Here is a 27,160-nt window from a genome sequence, read left to right on the forward strand (position 1 = left end):
GAGACACAGAATCCCAAGTAGGCTCCAGGCTCTGAGCTGTCAGCACAGAGCCCAACACGGGGCTCGAACTCACAAACTGCAAGATCATGACCTGAGCCAAAGTAGGACACTTAACCAACTGAGCCACCCAGGTGCTCCAGGATTTACTTCTTAACAACTTTCCTATATAACGTACAGCAGTGTTCACTGTAATCATATTGTACATTACATCTCTACTATCTTTTTTCTAATAGTGTAACCAAGGGGTAAGGATTCACGTCCCTTTAAAAATAAGATCCTCCACTGCTTTAAAAGTGATTTCCCTGGATTAGGTTCAAAAGTAGTTCAAGTTCAGTTTGAAATAAGATAGAAACTGCTATCTGCTTATATTTTTGTACATTCTTTAACTGTAACATAATACATAAATAGTGAATTTTCTATATTTTTTATAACTAAAGTTCAGAACAAAATGATGGGCTTTGGTAACCTATTTTTTATTTTGTTTATAATGTAGACCATGGTGCACATGTAGGAAAGTATTTTACACAATATTATATCATATATTATTTAATTGCTTCTTTTTATTGATTCAGTTTGATATCTATCACTTGGTCATTCACTTCCTTAAATAAGTGAATATTTAATGAGAGAATATAAATCCTTTGGGAATCTTTTCTAAACTTCCTTTTAAGCCTCTCCTGAATTGTATTTACTAGAAGAATGAAGGACAGTAATTGAGTCTTCTGAGAACTTTCAATGTACAGCTTTACTTAACTAGAGACTTTCTGTATTTAGGTCAAGTACTTATGTATATTTTGAATTTCTGGTTTATACTTTTGACCCACGTCAATTATAAGCTAAGTTTCCATTCCATTGCAAATAATGGGGCTTTCAGTTTGGAATGAGTATTTTTCTAAAGATGGAGACCATTTTTTATTTTTATTTTTATTTATTTTTATTTTTTATTTATTTTTAATTTTTTTAAATATGAAATTTATCGTCAAATTGGTTTCCATACAACACCCAGTGCTCATCCCAAAAGGTGCCCTCCTCAATACCCATCACCCACCCTCCCTTCCCTCCCACCCCCCATCAACCCTCAGTTTGTTCTCAGTTTTTAAGAGAGAGACCATTTTTTAAATGGATTTAGGATTGGCAATTATATTTTCTCTTTGAACTTAGTATATGTCCCGCCACTCCTTTTTCTTTCTAGCTTGGCTTCCCTTTATCATCAGTACTAATCATAAACTTCTGAAAAGGAAAGGTACCTAATAATAAAACATAGACTTGATGTTTTAAACTTATCTTGTTTGATTACTTCAGGTTTAATTATAAGTTATTTCATCTGCCTAAACACAGCTAACTGTTATTAAAAATGGAAAGTAACTAGTGCCTTATCCAGGAAAAAAATCTAGATTAATCAGTTTAGTCCCATTAATTTTGAGTAGCCTTCTATATGCAAAGCTTCCTACCTCTCCTCAATTTTTTATTAATAAAATTATATTTTCCACATGAGAAACAAATGTTGCTAGGTATTGTTTTAAATATCATATTTTCTAAACGTTAGAAATAGATCACATGGGCATTTATTGCTTTGGCATATTTTTACAGTTTTCCTATTAAATTATATCATTAGCTAGATGAGAGGAGAGATCACTTTTCTCTTGGTGACTGCAGACGTCACAGTATATATAATATTGCAGAGGCATTTACTAGGCATTCAATAAATATTTGTTGAGAGGCACCTGGATGGTTCAGTCGGTTGAGTATCATTCTCTTGGTTTCGGCTCAGGTGGTGATCCCAGGGTAGTGGGATAAAGCCCCGCATCAGGGTCCACTCTGAGTAGAGCCTGCTTAAGATTCTCTCTCTCTGTCCTTCTGCTCCTCTCTCCTGCTGCTTCTAAATACATACATGCATACATACATACATACATATTTGTTGAATTAAGTTGAGGTGAATTATTCATCTCCTTAAATTTGTCAGAGGATGATTGATTTAAAAGCCATCTTTTACAGCAGTCGAGCCCTACTATTCATTGTCACCATAGATAAAATAGTTATTGGAATATGAGGTAGTATATAATAGAAAATAAGGCAGCAATATAACTAAAAGGACCTCATGCACTGTTGTGTTATGGGCATCATCTCTTTTTATCTGTGTGCAGATATTAATATAAGTTAGCGTTGACTATTCACAGAAAGAAAAGTGAACACATGGGAGATAATTCATTGGCAACTACTGAATCTTCAAGTCAAAATCCTTCTATATTGCTTAGTGGAGATTTTAAATTAAATAACGTTGGATACTTAGGAATTTTACCTGTTAACAATTCATATGGCAATTAATTACGAAGGCATATATTTAGATCAGGTGTGTGGATTTTGCTTCAGCCATTTATTGTACCATCTGCTAAGATAGCTTACACTTTGTTATAGTTCATCGAACTATAGTTTGTCAAAGTTCAATAAACCATCATTGACAAGATAGTTGATGATATTAAAGAATTATTTTTTTAGGTGTGATAATTGTATCGTGGTTGTATTTAAAAAGAAAAAATGAGTTTTCTGCCTTAACTTACTGAAATATATACTGATGAAATGGTATATCTGGGATTCCTTCAACATAATCACGGTGAGGATAAAGAGGTGGGTGAAAGTACGATGAAAAGATTAGCTTTGAATTGACAAATGTTAAAGCTGAGTGGGAGGAATACTAGGCTGAGTCTCATTCTTCATTTGACCGTATCCAAAGGAAGGAAGTCAGACAACCCATGAATTGCAGAACCTCTATTTAATATTATTGAGAAAAGCAGACCTGATGGGCATGAATTAATCATCTTTGACTCCTCTAAAATTTACTGGTTAGTTTTTTAGGAAAGCATTTAACATTTTTTCTCAAGTTCATATTATGAAAACCCATATAATAAGAAAAGTTGATTTTGACGTGAAACCCAGTTTAAAAAACCACTTGGAAACCAATTTGAAAACCTAGAGGAAAAAGTACTTTATTTTCTATTGTGATACACAAGTTTACCTTTCATACATATTTTACGTGTGTCTACTTTAAACCAAACTTTATTAGAAACCCAGTCGTCTGTTCTTTAAAATAAATTTAGTTTTCATCTTTTAAAAGCTGATGTTTTGGGTTACCTGGGTGGCTCAGTCGGTTAAGTGTCCTACTTCAGCTGAGGTCACGATCTCATGGTTTGTTATTTCCAGCCACGCGTTGGGGTCTGTGCTGACAGCTCAGAGCCTGGAACCTGCTTTGGATTCTGTGTCTCCTCTCTGCTCCACCCCTTCTCACACACACACACTCTCTCTCTCTCTCTCTCTCTGTCTCTTTCTCCTTCAAAAATAAACATTAAAAATTTCTTTTTAAGCTGATGTTTCTTTTAGAGCTGAAATTACAGAATCTCAAATTAGTACACTTCTCTATTCCATTTTTAAAATTAGAGGACTTTGAAGAATGAAGAATGGATATCTATCACATTTGGTGCCCATTAGATCACTATAGCAATTTAGACCCATAACACCCATGTGCAAGAACAAATTTAATCCAGATTGAAAACAAATTTCATTTCTTACGAGTATGGCCAGTACTTTAAGTTTGTTCATTTATATTACTTTGTCCTACTTTACACAACATTTGTGTACTAATTTATTTAATTGAACTCATTTATTAATGGTGCTGACACATGAGTTTCTAATGCTGGCCTGATACTGCATGATCAACCTTTTCTCCTACTGGAATTTTTAAATTTTTAAAGATTTTTTTTTATTGACGCTCTCTTTGTGTCTCTTATGCTTTTAGCAGCCATGTATTTTTCCTTTTCTCTTAAGCACTTCACCACCCAACTCTACACTGCTGTAGTATAACGCCTTTGTTCCTTTGTATGATTGTGATACACCAAGGATTTGTGCGATTGTTGTAGCTCTTCTTTTCTTCTCCGCTGCTCACAGACCGCATGGTGTCACCAACATCAACTTGCTTGCCATTCCCAGATAATCGCGTTTTCCTATGAATGGGTAAACTTTTTGCTTTTCCTCTCAGTTTTATCTTGAGTAAATGTAAATTCTACTTACCTATCCGATTTCAGCTTTTTTAAAAAGCTTCCTGAGTCATCATTTCTTATTCTGCTCACTAATCTTTTTTCTTAGCTTTTGGAATCCTCAGACAAGCTGTTTATGGGTAGCCGTTCATGTGAGGTGAACCGTAATGAGGACAATGTCCTCACTGTAACAGGGGAAGAAAACCAAGGTGAAACTCCACCTCCCATTGGAAATCATGGAGTCACCTTCTACAAAACAGTGAGTCTATATTTTACTCAGTTACATGCTCTTTCTCCTCTATTACTTTGTACTGTAACAATATATGAGTACACACATAATTACGAACTTGCCCTTATGACTTTTTACCACCTAATTTTTGCAGAATATTAACAACAACAATAATAATAAACAATGTTACCGAGCAGTTATTCTGAGTTGGACACTTTTCTGAGGGCTCCATACATATCATATGATGTCATGTGATTTAATTCTAAAGTACCAATTACTGAATGTATTACTAAATATGTCACTGTTACCATTTTGCACAGCTGGTAAGTTGTAGAGTGAGAATTCAGACATAAGTATCTGACCTCAAGGCCTGAGCAGTTTTAACCACTATGATATATGGTCTTTTTAAAAAAATACAATTAAGACAATGTGTTTGTTCGTGATGCTGAAGCAACCATTTGAAAAATGTTAAATTAATCCAAACCAGATTGTTCTTTATTGAGGTGAAAAAATAATTACATTATTTTCTATTTAAATAATTTTGTACTGCTGACACAATGTGAAAATTAGTTGTCATAAACACCTATTTAGGTGATACTCTTTCTTTCTCTTTTTTAGCATCATTGCCCTCTCCTCTTTCCTCTTTTTCTTTAAATTTCAAGTGCATTCTTTTGCCTAGTTTAAACATTAATTTCTTCAGAAAGTACACACACACACACACAGAAATATTAATTGGAAAGGAAATTGGATTGGTTACATGAACACAAATTATTTTTATAAATTAGATTGTTTGCAGCTTTTTTTAAATTTAGGAATAATAATGAATTTTAGAAAGCAAAAACTTTGAATTTATGAAGAGTCTTACTAATCTCCATCCTGTGAGCTGATTCAAAGTCATGTAGTGAAAGCTTTTGTAGGTGACCTAGCATCTGAGGTACAGGTGTCTGATGCCCTTGTCACATGCTGTCATCTCACCTCTGACCCTAGCTACAGCAGTACTGAACAGCCCTAGGCACACTGACAGTGTTCTGCCAGAAGCATGAGCTGTGCATTCCTCCATTCTTCTTCCCTGAGGCCTTCTCTGAAGCCAGCGGACCTCACTCAGCCCTTATGCCAGGAAAGCCTGAAAGGGTGAGGGAGTCACTGCCACCTGCAACAGCCCTCAACTAATGGGAAACAGGGTATTGTGAATAAAGGCACCAGCCTGACATCCTTCAGATAAGCAATTTTAAGGCACTTTCTACAGAGCTCCTCAGAGAATGCCCAGGAGAATTGATCCTCAGTTGCCCAGATCATTAATGAACTCAATAGCATTATTGGTTTTTCTTTCCCTCTCTCATTCCCCACGCCTCCTTCACTCTGTTTCCTAGGATTCACCTCCCAAAGAAATTACCTACAGCCAAGTTCATATTTTAGACTGTTCAGGGACAACATAAACTAAGACAGGAATTTGGAACTGAATGTTCAGATAATTTACATAATCCAACATTCTTTTGAACTCTGCATTTTAATTTCAAAATTTCGATGATTCTCTTTGATAATCTTTTTAGCCCTATATACATGTTACATAGTGACATGATTTATCTGTTTCAGGAAGATGATATATGTAGGTATACCTGAAGTGTACACTTTCATGCTTCAAATCTGTATTTAAAAGTAAAAGCTTTTGAAATCATTGGGAAAACATGTTACTATATGTTTACCTCCTCCAACTATGCGCACAGTTCACTTGTTAAAATCCAATGATAAGGGAAGGGATGTGTTTCTTCAACTTGACATTTTATTCTTCAGGATGTTATTTTTTCCAGGAATTCTGTTTTATGGGACTATATTAAGAAAGTGTTGACTTGATATCTGTCAGTGTAGGTTTCCTTTACTACTTTCTTTTTTTTTTCTTCTTCTTCTTTTTTTTTTTTTTCTTTTTGGTCTTTTTCAGGTCAAAAACCAGTGTGTTCAGGAAAATCTCCAAGTGGTTACCAGTGGATTAGCAGTATCACAGCCCATTTTCTCTCATTCAGTGGATAAAGTATTACAAGTGCAGTTGCTCAAGCCTTTTCTTTTCTCCAAGGTGCTAATCTAGTTAAGTACTTAGTGGTAAGGAACCTGCTTTTAAAATTCAGAAAAGGAATAAACAGGTTTATTTATTTTTCTTTATTCTAAGCCTCCCCCAAATCTATGAATGTCTGGTATTAAATGACCTTTAGTGGTGAAAATCAACTGTCTGGTGATATGAGTTTATTTGGAAATTCATTAACACCAGGGTGGTAGGGAGAAAAAGGAAAACCTGTGGATTTAAATTACCTCTGAGATGTATTGAAAAGCTTTATGCAAATACCCACAGCTCCTTTCTAGAGCCAGCTCTCCTAGATGCCTGTGTGCGTGCACGCCAGCGGTGTTGTCTGCTTCCTAAAATGCTTTTGTTAACACCATAATTTTAAATTAAGTTTTTCAGAAAGCTGTTCCTGCTGTACATTTTGGCATCTAAGATTAGGTCAGTGGCCATAAATCTCATTTATGTACTTAATGCAAAGGAGATACTGCTGTCTTGGGAATCATGTGAGCCAGATCCCTTACTTTGCCCCTCTTACAAGATATTGACATATAAAACAAAATGCTCCCATTTTGTTTTGCATCTTTCTTCATTTAAAACTTTAAATAAAGAATGTTTATGCAGGGTTCTTTTTCATTCATAAAAATGGAAATCACCCTCAGCGTCTGCATGAGTAGGCTTGTATTCTTGTTCACGAATTCACATGATAGATTGGCCCATAAAACCTTTACATTTGGCTTGTGCAGCTGAGTTCATGGCTGAATACAGAATGATAAAGAAGCTTTAGCATTTTGCGGAAAGAAAAGAAATCAGGCCTCCTAGATGGCCCTTAAGCTAGCTTTTAACTGCCTGGAAATCAGCTAGAAACATATAATCAAACTTGCCATTAGAAGTACTGCGTTTAGTGCAAATCTGTGGAGCATAATCTGTAAATTAATGCAAAGGGATTTTTTGACATTTATTTGGTTTTCATTATATTTCATGGAAGTCTGCCAACCCAAACATATTTTTGTTATTTTTTGTTTCTTTTTTCTTTTTTACCTTTCTATCCATCAGAAGTTAAAATAGAAATGATGGATTGTGTCACTGGCCAGTCCAGCAGCCTATTTCTTTCAACACATTACTGTTGTATTTACTGTTTTAGCTATATTGTTTTCAATTTCTGGCAAAATAGTCGGTTTTTGATCCTGGGTAGAAAATGTCAGTGCTCACATTTCCTGTGGGGTTTTGGCCTTTTTGTGAAAAGGTAGGAGAGAGCTAAATGAATTATGATGCTGTCATCTGAAGAAACCACAGTGTATTTCTTTGCCAAATTTTAGCAAGAACAGAGCTGATCATCTGCTAGTGTAAACCTTTCCTTGAACCCTACCCGTGGTTCAGTCAGGCTTCTGCCTGTTTGCTTTCATGCTGTGAGAACGTAGCCCACAGAAGTCCTTTTAACCTTCCCTTCCCAAGGTTAATTGATTTAATAACCCCCAAAGAAGATAAATTTTGCCAGAGGAATTCAGAAGTCCACATTTAAGAATTTAGAATTTCACAAGTGAGTTGAAGTAATATTAAAATTAAGACTGAGTTGCTCCTTAGTGTTTATTACTGTCTTGAAAGCTGACACTCCTCCCATCCTTCACAACTCTATCTCCCTATATTTTATCGAATAACAAATATTGCCAGATAGCATTTGTGTGTTATAATCTTAGAAGTCAATACATCCTGGATGTGAATAATTGCTAGCACACACTGTAGGTATCTGATACTGTGCTTCGCCACGCTTAAGTCCTCCCCGGTGACCATTAATTTATACTTTTCTAATATATTTCACTGACCCCCAAGGAAGTGTCTTTGCTTGCACTTAACGGCATTCCGTTCCCACCTATTTGGAATAAATCTCAATATGAAGGATTGTGACCTATGAGGATTCTTCAGCTTAATTTTTTAGCAATCATTTTGGAGCACTAGTTTCAAATAACTTTTCAGGACTTAACTTTGATTTATCTTCCTTGATAAATTATTTTAAGTCTTTGTTTCCTCTTATCACCTATTTCTTTCATCACCTTTTCTTCTTTTGACCAGCTGTATCCTAGGACTCCTTCTTTTCATAACTTTCATTGAGCAAACACTTTCTTGGTATCTATCCTGTGCCAGGAACTGTGCTAAATGCTGGGCGTACCACAGAGATGGAAACGGACTTGTCTGCACTCACAGGATTTAGAGTCTAGTGAAAATAATACCCATAACAAAATAGGTATGAGAGGCGGAGAGACAGAGAGAGAGCAATGCACCTGACCTAGATCTCGGGGGGATTCAGGTGTCTTGGGAGTTATCAGGTGAAGATAGGAGAAAGAAGGAGAAAAATACTGCCTTGTCAAAGACAACAAATAGCCTTATGAGATCTAGAAACAAGAGAGAGTATGATGCCACAGAGGGCCAGAAGGCAGACAAGGGAGGCAGAAAATTTTGAACATAAGTCAACCTACAAGCATGTGTTGAGCGTGTATTATGTGCGGTACTATGTCATGCCATTGAGATGTAAAGACAACTAAGGAATAGGTCCTGCCTTCAGAGAGCTTACAATCTACTGGCAAGAGTGTGTATTCAGTTTGTATTTAAGGATTAAGATGAAGGTTTTTTTGCAGAAAAAAAAAAAAAAAAGCTTTGGAGATTGTTCAAAGACTTGTACTTTTATCCCATGAAGACTCTTCCAGCCACCTCACCCTGCCTTAGCTACATAAAAGGCAGTTGCTTGAAAACTGTCCTGGGTATGTTTTTTCCCAGATATGACAGCCTCCACCTTTTCACAATCAGGAAATAATAAACTCAATATCATTTTTTCACAACGTATCCCTAACTTTATCCCAGTGAGTGGAAGTTTCGATGGTTCCTGTTATGCGAAGATAAATGAACTAACCAGAGTGGCCTCCTAAGTTTAGGAGGGTTTAATAAACAACGTACAGTCATAGTACCATGCCCTTATAACTTAGAGGGTCCATAAAAGATGTTTTGTCAGGAGTCAGGCAGATAACAAGGAATGAAATGGGCCAGATAGAAGATGGCAAGTTTCGATGTTTACTGGGGCAAAGTAGAGGTAAACCAAAGAGTTCAATCTAAGGTTATTCAAAATACCCTATTCATTGAACAAAATGTGGACATAAGATACCTGAATCAACTCACCTGTCCCATTCCATAGGTGAGGAAACTGAGGACTGAAGAAGTTTAGAGACCAAAGGCTGACAGCAAGTTACCAGCAGGGATGGGACTGGAGCGCTTATCACCTGACTTCCAGTTCAGAGACTCTCAACATTGCTTATAGGACCTTCCCTGGAGATTTTAGTCAGGACTTTTTGGTAGTAAGATTATAATGATTTTGGAAAGTCAATTTTAGAAAGCCTTTACAAAGTACCTAGATTATAACCACTCAGCAAGAACTAACGTGTTTAATGCTTCAAAAACTTGCAACATCTTAAATTGCAGCACAAAGCAAATGGGGAACCAGTAGAAGTTCCAAAAGGCAAAATGTGAATGATTAACACAGCTTCCTTTTACATAAGTTTCAGACATTGTATAGGGCCTTTGCACTTGCAATTTAGCCTGCCTGGAACATTCTTGCCTTACTTTGTGCCCCTGGGGGCATGTCACCTTCTCAGGGAGGCCTGCCTTGGCTGCCCTATCTAGGAATGCCACATACTCACTCTAATATCTTGTCTGTGCTTCCTTGTTTTAAAAGTCTCAATAACACTTGTCCTTATCTAACATAGGGTATATTTTGCTTCTTCCACTCTGCTTATACTCTGTTCCTCAGCTAGAGATGTAGGCTACTGGGTGGCCTCACGAGAGCAGGCATACTTGCATCCAAAAGATAAGCCCACATGAAGGCCTGGGCGCATGGCCAGAGCCCATATAATCAGAGCTTATACACAGAATCGGGAAAAAAATATATATTGTCACTAGGACTGGGGACATATACTGCAGCTAGCAGTGATCAGGAATCTAGATGCTTATCCATAAACATCAAGTGATAACCAAGAATCACCAAAAATTTGAGGAAAACCAACGCAGGCACAAAAGACAGGCATCGTATTCAACACACAGGAATAATTTACCTGTTTGGGAAGATGAGTTGAGAAGCAGAAGAAAACTAATTATTACCATTAGCATCAGATAAATTACAGAAGGTACAGCTGACTTAACAAAAAGGGCTGCTGTTGTAACAGTGAGTCAATTGTAAACAAAATGAAACCTTGATATTGGGATGCATGGCAGGAAGAACTGATCTAAACATCAGCTTAAGGAGCTGGAAGGTTAAGCTGAGGAATTTTTACACAACCCAGTGCAAAAATTGCAGAGATGGAAAAGTACAGGAACTTGTGTGTGGCGATCTTTATTCTCTTCTTGGGGTTTACAGGTTCCTCAGCTTCAATGTGATTGTGTGTATATGCTCAGTGCTTGAAAGACAGGGCATAGGCAATGTTTGAAATCATAGAGAGAGCTGCTAAAAAGCATCAGGAATAACAGAAATAGCAAAGCCAGAAGGCACGAGAGGAAAGAGTGGTTTTGTATTTAACTTATGCCCTTATTTTTTATGCTATTTTTCGTCTATTTTTATTGGGTTTATCATTCCCTTGACTTCTAAAGTTAGCAATTTCTATCTTTAGGTCTTTTGGAAGATGACTTATAACTTTATACAATACATGCATATCTCTACTGATTTAGCATCTTCAGACACTCTCTAATGATTCCTCACTAAAAACAGGAATTGGCTAAATTTTTTTAAATTTTTAAAATGTTTATTTATTTGTGTGTGTGTGTGTGAGAGAGAGAGAGAGAGAGTGCAAGCAGGGGAGGGGCAGAGAGAGAGGGAGACGGAGGATCTGAAGCGGACTCTGCACTGACAGCAGAGAGCCCAACGTGGGGCCCAAACTCATGAACCATGAGATCATGACCTAAGCTGAGGTCAGATGCTTCACTGACTGAGCCATCCAGGCACTCTGCTAGATTTTATTTAATACTTACTATGTGCCAGGCACTGTATTAACTCATCTATCCTCACAACAACGCTATGAGTTAGGTACTGTTGTCATCCCCATTTTACAGATGATGAAACTGAGGTATCTAAAAATTAATTAGGCTAAATTCACACAAGTAGTCAGTTGGTGAGATAAACAGAAGTACTCTGGCTCTCATGCTTCTGCCTTTAACTTCTATGCTATATGACCTCTCCATAGGTCAGTGATGTACCTACATTATAAGGCTGCCATTGAAGGATTGTGTTAAAAAATATAGGTACTTTTCTCAAGCTACTTAGCTATGAAATTTTAAGTGAAAAGTTAAGTGTAGAAATTTGTCAGATGTTGTCAAATAAATTATTTCCAATGGAATCCTAATGACAGCATTTTCTAGGTGCTGAAGCAAAGCAAATACTTACTGGATGGGTTCTGGTGCTGCATTTAGTTTTAATTAGTGGCTGAAAATAATTTCTCAGTGTTGTTAGAGCAATTTAATAATGGAATAACTCTAGAGCAGTAATCCTCCTTACAAATAAATTCACCTTGAGCAAGCCATACATAAAAATGAAATGATACCACTTAGGGTAAACAATAGGCTTTTGTTAACGTGTCTAAATGTGGCAGTAACTAAAGAGGTCAGCTGGCAAGGACACTGTTTTGGAAAGCTACTGACTTTAGGAACAAAGTGATGCTGACAGTCACCTCTGCTGTTCAGATCTGGAAGTTTGATGGCAACCTGTGTTCTCTCTGTAAACAAAAATATCCCAAGAAAAAAAAAAGAAACAAAATGTTTTCCCCTTCATTCCCCAAATGGCACCTTTTCTTGGCTGTCGTCCCACAAATATGTTCATTGAAACAAAACCAAAAAACTGTTTTAAGTGAGACATAAAACCAAAATTCTCTATAAGAAAGATGATTCAAAGGCATTCATAGGAAAATGACACATCTAAAGCATGTTATATCTTAATAACATCATAGAATAGATGTTATTCTATAATAGATTCTAAGAATAGATGTTATTCTTTATTCCTTAAATAGAATGTTCTTTTAAATGCCATATTCAGAATTGGACCTTAACTTTTTAAGAATCCAGCTTAATTACTTAATGTCTGCACTGTATAACATTTGATAAGGCGGAATTTAGCATCTTTTTCAAACTCATCCATGAGCATTGTCTTCATTATTTTTCCTTTATTCTTTCACTGTGTTTGAATAATATATGTGAGTGAAAAATCTCAAAAATTCAATGAAAATCCAGGTGTTTCCAAAAATATTGATAAATTCATTCAGAAAGCTACTTGGATTCCTGAGATCAAGTATATGTTAACCTGACTTTCAGAGACATATCATATAGTTCAAAACAGAAGAACAAGTTTATAATCTAATAATTTCCCACCTGTCAAGGATGTGGCCCAGAATATATAACAAACTGGAAAATATGGAAGAGAAGTTGAGAGATGTGGAAGAAAAATGTGAGCCCCACTTTAAAATAAACAGAACACAAATCGGTCGTAGAGGAGAGATATTTTATAAAATAGAAGAAAATTGTCCTTAGTTTGAGAAGACATGATCATTCAGACTAAAACTTCCACCCAAAACTACTCTTGGATGCTCTCAGGGTTATTATCTACCACTTCAAAGAAAAAGACAAATGCAGTAACACAGAAAGGATGGTGAGAGAAAATGTTTAAAAATACAGGTGACATGACCAAAACTTATTAGAAGATGGTGGCTGTGCAAATGGAGAAGCTGGAAGAAATGTGTCTGTCCAGTCACCTGTGCATGAATGAAATGATATTGGGAGAATCGCTTTAGTGAAATCCATACAACTGCTTTGTATCATTTTGTTGATGTATTAACACAAAGAGCAAGAATCAAATACACAGATGAGTGAATTTTCACAAAGTGCTCACACCTGCATAATTGCTATGCAGGCCAAGGAATAAAACTTTATCAGGACTGCAGAAGTCCTCCCCTCAGCTTTGTGACTTTCCCAGTCACCATTCCTTCCCTTTCTCCTGAAGGTGAGCACTGTTCTCACAATTAATACCACAGGTAATTAGGAGTGCTTGTTTTTGAACACTACACAAATGAAAACGTTCATTCTCAGGTATTCTGTTGTGCCTGGCTTCTTTCTTTCTTTTTTTTTTAAATTTTTTTAACGTTTATTTATTTTTGACAGAGAGAGAGAGAGAGAGAGAGAGAAAGACAGAGCATGAGTGGGGGAGAGGCAGAGAGAGAGGGAGACACAGAATCCGAAGTGCCTGGCTTCTTTCATTTCATTTCTCACAACATTATGGTGATGAGAGTCTTCCATGTTGTTGTAAAGACAGCTTGGGTTCATCTTTTCTTTTAAATCTTTTTCTGAAGAATATTCCTTTGTATGGATATACTACACTTTATCCATTCTAGGATGGACTTTTGGGCATTAAATGGCTATTACAAATAATTGTGCTATGAATACTCTTCTATGGAACTTTTGTTTACATGTGTATGCCTTCTCATTGAGTAGAATTGCTGGGTTTTCTAAAGTGTGTGAAACAATTTGAATTCCTACCAGCAGTTTAGTAGAGTTCCATTTGCCCCATAGCCTCACCAACACTTACAATGTCAGTCTTTCTAATACTTGCCGTCATAGTGAGTTCCTGGTGGTATCTCATTGTATTAATTAGTAGTCCTGTGATTGCTTGCTTTTTAGCCATCTGGAAATCCTAAAGTGTTTGTGTAAGTCTCTTGTACATTCTTTTACAAGATTATCTGTCATACTTTTTAATTGATCACTAAGAGCCTTCTTACTATTTTAAATGTAAGCCCTTTGTCAGAGATGTGTGTTGCAATATCATCTTCTATACTGTGGCTTCCCTTTTCATTCTCAGTGATGTCTTTTGGTGAACAATTTATTCTTTTTTTTTTTTTTTTTTTTTTTTTTTGTCTTTTAAGGTTAGCTTTTTGTGTCTCATTTAAGAAAAATATTTCCCTGTCTCAAAGTCATGAAGACCCCGTTATCTTCCAAAAGTTGTATCTTTCGTATTCCAAATATGGACTCTGAACATTTGGTTAAATTACTGTTTTAAAACGTTGAACCAGGGGCGCCTGGGTGGCTCAGTCGGTTAAGCGTCCGACTTCGGCTCAGGTCATGTTCTCACGCTCCATGAGTTCGAGCCCCACATCGGGCTCTGTGCTGACAGCTCAGAGCCTGGAGCTTGTTTCAGATTCTGTGTCTCCCTCTCTCTGACCCTCCCCCGTTTATGCTCTGTCTCTCTCTGTCTCAAAAATAAATAAACGTTAAAAAAAATTTTTTTTAAACGTTAAACCAATTTATATGCCTATAAAATGTGCATGAATTCCAACTTTTCTCACACACTTGCCAAAATTTGCACAAACTATTATTAATATCTTTTACTTTTATTAATACGGTAAGGTATAGCTTTCTATAGTTATTCAAATTTTCAAGATATTTAGGACACACAAAAATGATAAAGAATATATTTTTAAAGTATCCATAATACTTTTTTTTTTCAATATAGTCTAGTTGAAAGAGAATTTTCTGAATTCAAGAGACCAAGCACTTTAAATGTTGTGGTTACATTGTTTCTTGCTTATAAAGTTAGCAGGGTAACAGATTCTGACAAAGTTGCTGGCAAGGTAAATTTTCACAAGTAGCTGTCTCAAATCATTTTTCCATAACATGTGCATGACTAAACAAACTTTTTCTTGCAAATCAATTTCTATGACAAAAATTATATTTTCAGCTAGAAATTCCTAGTTGAAAATTCTCGGCATTAACGTGTCATAAATCCAGATAGCCCAGTGGGATAATGAAAAGGATAATCTCCGAAGAATTAAAAAGCAGTGAAGTGCATCTTGATGCTCCCAGAGTAGCATTCCTTAGCACACTGACCCACTACAGACTTGTTGGGAGGAAAAGGGATATTGCCACAGTAGCAGATAGCCTTCATCTTCTGGGGAGCTATGGATAATAGTGGACCTTTCAGCCCATCTCTTATCTACTACTGTTTGTGGGGATAGCTGCATATAATCAGGACACCTAGTATTCTCAGCATCATAGTGCAAGGACTTCAGTATCCCTAGACCATCAAGAGTGGGAGCAGCTCCATCCCAAGTGTTCTCAGTAGGCAAGCAAACCAGCCAGGTGTTGCCAGCAAGTGGGTCAGGTATCTTTTATCACCTGTTTGTCATCCTCAGGGAATAGCTGTGGGTTGAAAATTCCAAATCCTAAAAGTAGACGTATTTTGTATAACATGTTTCAATTCAAGATCTCCAGCTGTCAGACCTATTGAAAACACAGATGTGAGTGAGGGAAGTTTCTAATTCTCTGTTACTTCTAGACTAGGAGCAGTTGGAGAAGGATTCTGACATGGGAGCTTCAGATTCTCTGCTTTATAATGGTATCCTCTGTCTCCTAGGTGTAAATGCTGTTGAGTGCCACATTTAGCAAACAATCACCAAGCAGAAAGGAATGGCAAGAGCTCATCTGGGCCCAATCTCTATTCTTGAGCAGAATTATACTTGAACTTGGAAAAATAGCAGTGCTTTCTTTGAAAAATATAAAGAATGAAACTCAAAAATCTTTCCAATAGTCAAATATTTCGGAATTCTTATAGCCAGAAGTTCTAATAAATGGGATTTTTTTTAAATTTAAGACTAAATATTTAATCCTTACTTAGAGATCTCACTTTTAACCTTTTATCTTTGGCTTACTTTTAAGTATTAACTTGCATATCAAGCTATAACACATTAGAATAATTTTAATTCATTTTCTTAGTACTTTAAGAAAGACTATCACCGATGAATGTTGAATAAGAGAAGTTAGTGCCCTGCCCCGGCCCAAATAAATGGATCTGGCAAGAAAAGAATATCGCTGTTTGCTGGCACAAGAAATAAATTGTTATTTTGACATAATTTTTTAGTGTGTAAGAATGACATAATATTAATTTAGAAAACAGCTTAAGATCCTCAAATGGAACTGTTTGTAAGTTATTATTTTGTTTTGTAGCTATTTTCGTTTATTCAGAATATATCATATATATTAAATCCTATTCCTTTTGTCACTTTACTGATAATTAGCTGCTCAGTTATCTTCTCAGCATTCTTTGTCTGTGATTCTCAGTTCTAACTGAATCACCTTAAAGGAGAGAGAATTTCTCCCAAGTTCCTTAACAACTGAGTTCTATAAAGTCAATGGTCATCCCAGGATTAACTTCATCCCAAGAATTTTATTGCCCTTTTCTGTTTTATTTGTAATGTTCAGTCTCCTCAGATGTGGTTCTGGTTTCTAGCTTCTTTATCACATTAAATCCTTTTGGTGTTTGTTTCCATGAAGATTTATCTCATTATTTTCTAGAGCTTTGGAGAAAGTAAGTGATAGCAATATATGTAAATAATCAACAATCTTGAAGAAAATTGTATTTATCTTAATTTTCTAGTATTTACAATCTAAGGCAAATCAAATAGAAAGTGTTCTAATGTCAGATCTAGCATAGAGGGCATTACAAGAAATTTCAGAGGTCAAAAATAAGATCAATTTGTTTTAATTGAAATTTGGGTAATGGTTTCTTTCCTTATTCTGGCTATTGTTCACTAAGGGATGAGTTATTAAAAGCATTGAGATTACTCATTGGAAGTATGCTAAAATAAAAACCAATAGATTGTTTTTCCATAATGTTAACATTTAAAAGTGTATTCATTTACTTAATATTATTAATATAAAATTTATAAGGAAAAAAATTGGTGAATTATAATTGATTTTCTAAAACCTGAAGTTTAAAGTCACACTTTAATTTTTATAAAAGGCCAAATCATGATAGCTTTAGAGCTGAGTACTGCTTCAATGAATTAAAGCTCTTAGACCAAAGCCAGTTTGCTGCCTTTTTGATACCACCCACAAGCTAAGAATGATTTTTACAGATGACCTTTTGCAACCATTTTGATGTCAGGAATACTAACGTTGAAAGTTTATTGAGTGAAATGTTATCCCAAAAGAAAAGAGAACTCCACTCTTCGCATTAATCGACGTATTTTTTAATGTTTCAATTATTACTGTTGTATTTTGAATTTTGCTAATAAAGCAATTTGTTGTCTACATTTTGTTAGATTTTCCAAAATGTGTTATGTTCTATATAATGTCTTCATTTTTGCCTCTTGTTCTGCAAAGCCTAAAATATTTACTATCTAGTCCTTTACAGAAAAAGTGTGCCAACCTCTGCATTATTTCATCACCAAGTGCTACAGTCACACTAGTACATTATGAGAAATATATATAATATATGGAATATATTTTCTATGAAGCCTGCTCAAAATATCACCAATAATTGTTTAGAAGAAGAATTTTAATTACAATTTTCCTGAACTTATGAAAATCTCTTTTCTTCTGCAGCTCCTATTAAATTAGGGAAATGGAATTTAAAGATATCATTTTGGTCCACCTATCTGAAAAAGCGTGAAGAATTTCCCGGCTGCTAACTCAGCATATGTGACCACATTCACCTCTGTCTGCCTGCGAGGTAGGTAACTATTGCTGTCATGTGAAGAGAAAGTTGCCTGAATGCCTGACATGAGGCACTTTTCTGGTTATCTCGTTGAAATCCCCATTCCAGTTTCATGCCTTGCTCTGTCTGGCTCCCAAGCCTGCCCTTTATCGTGCTCTCTCCCATTAGGAGAGTGGTTGTGTTGCTTTCCAAATGTATGTGTCTTTCATGTTTCCTAGCACGATTTGTTATCACAGGCTTCTTTTCTATCCCTATCTTACGTGGCCATTCTTACTGTTCTTTAACAACCATTGTCAGTAATCCACACACAGAGAGACATGCATTCATGGTACGGCTTGAGAAGTAAAGGGATTCTGGAATATACGCAGAGGAAAATTAATACTGGAGAGAGGTACTGGCAATGAGGTCAAGAAGGCATCTTTGCAGAGCTAGTACACTCTTCCTCTTACTCTCTCCCCTCACCTCTGCTTCCAATCTATGTTCATTTTCAAATGGTCCAACTTGGCCTGGTTTCCAAGTAAATGACTTCAGGCATACTTTTAAACAACTGAACACCACATGTTTTGTTCTTTTTTTGACTATATAAGACTGACCAAGGAAATTGACTAATATTTAATCATATTTTTCAATTATTTTTGAATTACTTAACCTTCAAAGTAAATCAAGGAAGAAAAAGAAAATGGTTTTGATTGTATCACAGAAAACGCTTAAAGTAATTTGACAGAAAAGTTGATTTTCTGGGAAGTTTTCTAGAGACTGGTAGTCATTTAATTTTTATGCAAAACGCTATTCCAGGGAGATACATCTTTTAAAAGAAAGAAAGGAAAAAGATTTTTCTTAGACTTAGAGACTCTAACTCTCTAAGAATTAGGTAATATAATTTTGTGAAACAACCAAAGGCCCAGCACAGGTTAATAAGCAGAAAGTGATTTACAAATGAGAAAATGTTTTAATACTTAGTAGGCAGGAGATAAAGGAATGATCAGAGTATTCTGGCATTACCCAGGGAAACCAGGAACATCTGCTTTGCTTTGGGCCTATTTCAGGTGGCACAGTGAACAGCTTTCAGGCATGAGCAGGCTACCCATTTCACCCCAGAACTAGTGAACAGTGACCAGGATATGAGAATCTCTATTACTATTAGGCAAATGAGATAAGAAATGCTCACTGGGTGCTTTACAGATAGGGGCTCAAGTACCTGACATCTGCCAGCCATTCTACTGTGTAGACAACGCTAAGATTACAACTTCCTACACAGACTTCAGTGGCTCTGAAGCCCAGAGTTACCCACTGACTGGCCAGGTCCACCGTTTACTTTATATTACTTCCAGCCTGTTTTCTTGTTTGTCCTATTTTCTATATTTTCCTTCCACATTCTGATGAATTTCAAGGAATTTTTTTTAATCTTTGACTCTCCTACAGATTATACTCCATATTGTAGAAACCTCCTGCATTGTATGACTACCTTCAGACTAAGAAGGAATTGTCAAAAAGGTGAGAAGAAGACCCAGTTCAAATAATACCATGGAATTCTAGGGAAGTTACGTTCAGAGAGAGGGTTCAGTGGTGTTCATTGCTGCAGATGAAGACTAAGAAAAGAAAGAACATAGGTTTTGACTTATGAAGGCTCCAGCATTGTTTTCCATCCTTTCCCCATTCCTGGTGAATTTTCATGATTCTTCTCTATCTTTGGCATTATGCTCTTTCCACTCCCCATTATCCCACTAACTTCAAACTAAGAGATAGGATCATGGAACTCCAAGGAAAACTTCCTCAAGAGTGAGTATTTGGCAGTGTTCATTGCTATAGGGCTTAGAGTTAATGAAAGGGCTGTGAAGGATAGGAGAGAGGTTGAATTGAGGAGCTATTTGGGGGATAGGGAAGATTTATCATCAGTTGTAGAAGAAAAGAAGGACCCACAGGAGAAAGATTAGAGATACAAAAGAGAGAAAGAGTTGGGGAGTGGGACAGTGTACTTCTTAATATTGAAGAAAGGTTAGAAAAGCAGAGTCTAAGTGAATTTACTAAAACGTTAATGGAGAGTTGGAATTAAGATGGATGGCTCCCATTTCAGTAAACTAGAAAGTGTTATCAGATTACATTTGTTTAATTGCTCATTCAGTTCGAGTGAGTTGACAGAAATTTATATACTGGTTCAAGAGAACTGACTGAACATTTTGACAGCTTTTGTCTTTTCTCCCTACCAGAATTCTATTGAACTGACACAAGAAATATAAAACAATAATAAATCCATAGCAACTACAGAAAGCAGGGAAGGGGTCTATCAGAAGTACAAATTTCTGGAAGATACAAAGCAAATAGGATAAGACTGATGGCATATCCCAACAAAGCTCCATAGAGATGGAAAAGATCTTCCAAAACAAAAGGAATAAGCCCATGATTAGCAGCTATAAGGAACTGAGAGGAATAGGCTATGTCTGGTTGGCCAATTAATTACAAGGTGTTAGAACAACTATACCAGCACTCTGCTTTCAAAGTAGCTGACTCTACTAAGTACAGGATAAAGCCACAAACTGGGAAAACTAAATATGATATGAGAGAGTCCCAAAGGAGATTTTAATGGGATAGGGTCTCTTCTGATTAGTGGGGTCCCCAAAACAAGGGAATGTGTCCACCAAAAAGGTATGGTATATACACAAGCCAGCCTGTAAGTGTGGCCAACACCAGGGAATCATCTTTGCTGTCAGAACAATGTTCAGGTGAACATTGTCACTTGAAATACACTCCAGGTAACAATATTCAGTAATCAAGATCCTTGCATATAAATATGAGTAGATAACCAAGAACCAAAATTCAAGAATAACCAACACAAGCACAAAGAGGCAAGGAACTCGACAAATAAAACAATGGAACTTTTGTGGAAACAAAATTAATTTGATAAATAAAGAAAACTTCAAAATTATTCTATTTAATACCTTTAGTGACATTGAGGTAGATAATATTTTTTTAATTTTTTATATTCTTTTTTTTTTTTTTGAGAGAGAAGGTGCAAGTGAGTGAGGGGCAGAGCGAGAGGGAGAGAGAGAATCCCACTAGGCGCAGAGAGGAAGAGAGAGAAAGGGAGGGAGAGAGAGAGAGAGATAGAGAAGCAGGGCTCACCCAAAGCAGGGCTCATGCTCCCCTGAGAGGGACTCAAGTTTACGAACCATGAGATGAACTGAAGTCTGATGCTTAACTGAGCCACCCAGGCACCCGAGGTAGATAATAGCTTTTTTGAAAAGCTGCTATGGGGGTGCCTGGGTAGCTCAGTCGGTTTAGCATTCAACTCTTGATTTTGACTCAGGTCATGATGTCACAGTCGTGAGAGTGAGCCCCACAGTGGACTCCATGCTGAGTGTGGAGTCTGCTTAGGCTTCTCTTTTTCCCTTCTCTCTCTCTCTCTCAAAAGAAATAAACTTGAAAAATTGAAAAAAATAAAAAGCTGCTATGAAAATGAAATTATTAGTGATTTCTTAAAAATCATTCAGGCCAGGAGCTCCTGGGTGGCTCAGTCAGTTAAGCATCTGACTTTGGCTCAAGTCATTATCTCGCTGTTCATGTGTTCTAGCCCCATGTCGGGCTGTGTGCTGACAGCCCCGAGCCTGAAGTCTGCTTCTGATTCTGTGTCTCCCTCTCTCTCTGCCCCTCCTTCCCTCTCTCTCTCTCTCTCAAAAATTAAAATAAACATTAAAAAAATCACTCAGGCTGAATAATGGAACAGGCTGAAGATAAGTTTAGTGAACTGGAGGTTAAATAGACTAACTTTTACATCACCCCATGTGAACTAGCAAAGAGGTGAAAGTTATAATTGTTGAATGCAATATCCTTTCTTTGTTTTTGTTTTGTTTTGAGTTTGCAAATTCTCTACTTTGTTGCAATTTTTCCCCAGTTTTTCTTTCATAGTCTTGCTTCATACCTTCCAGAAATTCCTTCCTCTTCTGGTATGCTGTTAGCACCCCTCTAACTTTGCAGCATTGCTAAAGATGTATTTTTAGATTTATAGTATTACTGTTGCTTCACTAGAATTAGGAAAGGAACAAAAAATAAATGTTTAATTTCCATCCGATAACTTAACCCACAATAATAAACGATCTTTCCACATTGATTACCATGGTTTGGGGTTTTGATTTTTTTAATTTTACCTCATTCCTTTCAATTCGGCTTACTTTTCAGAGTATGTGTAGAAACTAGGTTGCTGGAAGGAATACGTTTCTCAGTAGATTGCCTTGCCCACCAGAGTGACGTGAAGATTGGTGATGGTCTCCCTCTCGTCCCAAAGAAATCCTCCATGTTCAGAGTATTTCTCATTGAGCGCCTGCTGGCATTGGACCATACAGTCTATCAAGGTTAGTAGATGCGCTTAAGATTTTCTTGTTTTTGTGGCAATTGACTAAATATGTGAAGTTGACAGGTTGGCCCTTTTTTAATAACAAAGTTTTCAATTCAAGTATAATCTTTATCATATTAGTGATCCCAGGTATGTAGAGTGACATCCTTAAGAGGGGAACCTCATTTATTGGCAAAAAAACAATTAAGCAATTTTATGTATTATTTCATCTATACAAAGTTAATCAAAACAAATGCTCTGCAGATTTTTGGTAATTAGTTGAAAATCAATGCAAATTTATTTTACGGCATGGTTTTAAATGTTTGAAAATAATTTCTGGATCAGTTTCTGCAATGGAAAACTCCTGGTTGTTCTTATTTGTTGTAGTGTTAGTTTAGGATAGGAAACAAAGATATTTGTTATTTTTTAGTTGTTGATTTCCAGCTTAATTAAGTAAGTAGTGGTCAAAGAATGTACTCTAGATGATTTTAGTCTCTTGCAATTGGTTGTGGCGTGCTTTATGGCCCACATGACCAACTTTGGAAAATGATCCATATTCATTTATGTAGAATGTGCATTCTATTACTGTTGGGTGCAGTGCTGTATATATGCCACTTACAGGAGGTTTGTTGAAAGTATTGTTTAGATCTTCTATATCTTTGCTGGTATTTTTCCTTTCCCTTCTTTACCAATAATTGATGGAACTGGTTGTAAAGATTTGTCTTCTCCTTTAAGTTTTGTCCATTTTGCTTTAGACATTTGGAGGTATGTGAAAGCAAATTTAGAATTGTTTTCTTTCTGACGGATTATCATTTATCATCCATTTTAAAAGTAGAATAACGCAGCAGATTTTCTGGTTAGAGTTACAATGCTATATATTTTTGTATCCTTTTACTTCCAACCTTTCTCTATACTTATATTTATTTTTTTAAGTTTATTTATTTATTTTAAGAGAGAAAGAGGGAGAGAAGGCATGAGTGGGGAGGAGCAGAGAGAGAGGGAGAGAGAGAGAATCCCAAGCAGGCCAGCACAGAACCCGATGTGGGGCTCAAACCCACAAAGCTGCGAGATCATGACCTGAGCCAAAACCAAGAGTCAGGCACTTAGCTGACTGAACCACCCAGGCTCCTCTCTCTATCCTTATATTTAAAGAATATCAATTATAAATAGCATCTGAGTGTATTTTTTAAAGTTAATTTATTTAATTTGAGAGAGAGAGAGGGAGTAAGAGAGTCCTAAACAGGCTCTGCACTGTCAGCATAGACCCCAGTGCATGGCTCAACACAGGGCTTGATCCCACCAACCGTGAGATCATGACCTGAGCTGAAATCAAGAGTCTGACGCTTAACCAACTGAGCCACCCAGGCACTCCTCTTACAGTATTTTTTAATCTAGTGTGAAATATTTTTTAACCAAAGCAACTACTTTTAATGTAATTACTCATGTATTTGTGTTTATAACTGTTTTCTTCTCTTTTCACTTTTTTCATGTTCCTTTTTTTCCTTCTTTACATTATTTAAGGTTAAACAGATTTCCTTCCTTATTATACCCCACTCTTCTTTTTTTTTTTTTTTTAATTTTTTTAATGTTTATTTATTTTTGAGAAAGAGAGACAGGGCACAAGCAGGGGAGGGGCAGAGAGAGAGAGGGAGACACAGAATCTAAAGCAGGCTTCACACTCCGAGCTGTCAGCACAGAGCCTGACACGGGGCTCGAACTCACCAGCTGTGAGATCCATGACCTGAGCCAAAGTCGAACACTGACTGGGTCACCCAGGTGCCCCTGTTGGTTTGTTAATTACACATTCTTTTATTATGGTTAGTGCCTATCCTGAAGAATACACCATACAGTCTGATCTTATTACAACATAATATAATTCCATACATTTAAAACGTCCTGAACAATGCTAGGACTTTAGAATACTACATATCACCATCCTTTGTGTTATTGTCATCAATCATTGTACTAATGCATCTATTTTATTCCCCCAGGAAGTGTTGTAATTACTGCTATGTACCATCAGTATTCATTTATATTTACCTACATTTTTATTATTCCTGTTGAATTTCTATATTTCCATTTGGAATCATTTTCCTTTTTTGTTTTTTAACGTTAATTAATTAATTAATTTATTTATTTATTTTTAATTTACATCCAAGTTAGCGTATAGTCCAATAGTGATTTCAGGAGTAGATTCCAGTGATTCATCTGGAATATACAGATGAATATACTGGAGTATAACACCCAGTGCTCATCCCAACCAGTGCCCTCCTTAATGCCCTCCTTAATGCCCATCCACCCACCCAACACCCCTCCAGCAACCCTCAGTTTGTTCTCTGTAGTTAAGAGTCTCTTGTGTTTTGTCCCCCTCCCTGTTTTTACATTATTTTTGCTTCTCTTCCTTTATGTTCATCTGTTTTGTATCTTAATGGAATCATTTTCCTTTTGCCAGCAGAACTAACTTTTGTATGCATTTCATTGAGGTTTTTTCATTTTCTTTTTGTTTGTCTGCTATTGTCTATTTCACTTTCACTTTGGAGAACATTTTTGGTGGGTATAAAATCCAGGATGACAATTGTCTTTCAGCAGCTTGAAAATGTCATTCCGTTATCTGCCTTTCATTATTTCCATTGATAAGTCAACTATTATTCTTATTTCTGTACCTTTGAAAGTAAGGTATATTTTTCCCCTTTGGCTATTTTCAACTTTTTTTTCCTTTGTCTATCGTTTTTAGCAGTATTGCTATGATGTGTCTTTCTTTGCCTTGATGCTTTTCACTTTGGAAATCCTTTGCCTTTATTTATTCAGTTGTTTCCTGTCCTATTATTTTTCTCCTCCACAGTCTGAACATGAAGTATACTTTTTTTCATTTATATATTATAGCTAAAATTTTTAGTATTTTCATTCCTTTTATTACCCAGATTTCAACCCAAATACTCTCTGGTGTTTCTTCCAGATCACTTACCCCTTTCAGTTTCCAACATTGTATTTAACCCACCAGTCTTGTTCTTATTTCCACTTATTATTGGTCCTAGAAATTCTATTTCATTTTCTAAATAAGTTCTACCACTCTAGAATCTATAAATTTTTCATGTCATTTATTTTTTTAAAACTATTAGTCATAGTTCTTTGTTTCCAACCTGATAATTCCGATAAATCGCTCATCTACTGATTTGGTTTTTATTTCCTGTCCTATTTTGGTGTGTGTGTGTGTGTGTGTGTGTGTGTGTGTGTGTGTGTATGTGTTTTATTAGTATCAAAAACTATGTTTGCTAAACTGTAGTGACTCTGGATAATGTCAACTTTCTCTGTGGATCTGGTTGAGCAATACAATGTTGGCAGATTACCTTATTCTGATCCTGAGATTTAACTGCAGATTTGGTAATTGCTCAATCTACCACTTTTTTGTCTCTGCTTTGCTATTGTGGATACCTGGGTTTCTAATTGCAATCCTAGGGTTTTTAATCAGGATTTCTCCCCCTTAGAAGTTTCTGAACTCTATTTTTTTTTCTCCATGGGACTGTGAGACTGTGGAAAACCTTCCTTCAGTGGCTTTCTGCCTAGCTTCTTATCCTATTTTGGATAATTTGGTAATTCAGCAAATGGTTCTTTATTCTTCAGTTCATTTATCTTTTGAAAATGCATGCTTTATTGGTTGCCTTAAATTTTATAAAATAACTGCATTTATCATAAAGCATATACTTTTAGAATGTAGCAACTTCTCTTATCTTCACATTCAAAAAAAAAAAAAAGCTTCCTCACATGCTTTGTTTTCCCTAGAACCCGAGTAAAGTTCGTTGTTTGGTTGGTTTTCTTTTCTTTTCTTTTCTTTTCTTTTTTTTTTTTCAATTTCTTAACCAGGCCGCGGGATTTGTATCATTAAGGTAGTTATTCATGTTTGCGATAGTCATAGGACTTATACAATTTAGCATTGGAAGGAACCTAAGGCATCATCTTCTGTTGGCTAACCTCCCACACAGTGCAGAAATGTTTCCTGCAGCATCCTTGGCATATGCTCATCCGGTCTCAGTTTGGATATCTTCAGCAAAGGAGCTCATCATTTCCTGAAACAATCCATTCTGTTGGACAACTCTATTTTAAAAATCCTTATGTTGAGCTAAAATATGCCTCTTTGTAACTTATACTCATTTACTCATTGTTTTAAGTTTTCCTTCTGGAGTAAGTCAAAACAAGAGAACATTTTAGATAGTACTTAAAGCAGATCTAAATGCCATTCCTGTCTTTTTCATTTTTAATTAATTTCTTTTCTGCTTTCTTGTCCCAGACCATCGAACATAAATCGCTAAGCTTAGATAATAATAGAAGGAAGGCCATCTATTTAGTAATGATTAAAAACTATCTTTACATTACGTCTTACACACCCTCTGACATTTCGAAGACAAAATCCTTTTTAATTACCTTGAATTACATTTTTTTAATAGAAAAAGGAGTAAGAAAACCGCCCTCTATTTTCAAAGATGACACTGTATTACCACTTGTGGGAATGCAGAGGAAACCAATTTTCAATTGTAGAGATGTGGTTGAAATCTGGCAGTATGTGTTTTGTTTCCTTTTAATACTTGTAGACTGCCTGTAAAACATGTTGCTTGTGAATTAATAATAATGACGATAGTCTTACAGCAGATGATACTTATTGAGCATTTGCTATGTATAATTCATGTATCTTGTCTCTACTCTTTTTTTAAAGCTTATTTACTTATTTGGAGAGAGAGAAAGCACAAGTAGGAGAGAGACAGAGAGAGAGGGAGAGAGAATCCCAAGCAGGCTCAAACTCACAAACCATGAGATCATGAGCCAGTCGGCTGCCGAACCAACGGACCCACCAAGGTACCCCATTGTCTCTACTTTTTAAACTGAGTTCTCTGTTCAATCTGAACTCTCTAATCCCTCATAGTGTAATTCACAATCCAAACAGGACACTCTGAATCAAAGAAGGTACTGTTAGTAATACACAGAGGCAATAGGTATAAACTGGAACTGTCCAGGCAGAGCAGGA

General features: G+C 36.2%; 1 long non-coding RNA gene across 2 annotated transcripts in view; it reads left to right on the forward strand.

Moving 5' to 3' along the window:
- The first annotated feature begins 3,303 nt into the window (after nucleotides 1–3,303).
- Nucleotides 3,304–27,160, forward strand: part of LOC123583211 — a 101,663-nt gene continuing 77,806 nt past the window's right edge. Inside the window, exons 1-5 of one of the 2 annotated variants that reach the window (XR_006704782.1) lie at nucleotides 3,304–4,005; nucleotides 4,138–4,287; nucleotides 17,705–17,831; nucleotides 19,239–19,310; nucleotides 21,990–22,162. This is a non-coding gene — a long non-coding RNA (uncharacterized LOC123583211). The remainder of the gene's footprint in view (nucleotides 4,006–4,137; nucleotides 4,288–17,704; nucleotides 17,832–19,238; nucleotides 19,311–21,989; nucleotides 22,163–27,160) is intronic. The other variant, XR_006704783.1, reaches the window with a different exon arrangement.

Source organism: Leopardus geoffroyi, chromosome B3, assembly GCF_018350155.1.
Source record: "Leopardus geoffroyi isolate Oge1 chromosome B3, O.geoffroyi_Oge1_pat1.0, whole genome shotgun sequence".
Lineage (NCBI taxonomy): Eukaryota > Metazoa > Chordata > Mammalia > Carnivora > Felidae > Leopardus > Leopardus geoffroyi.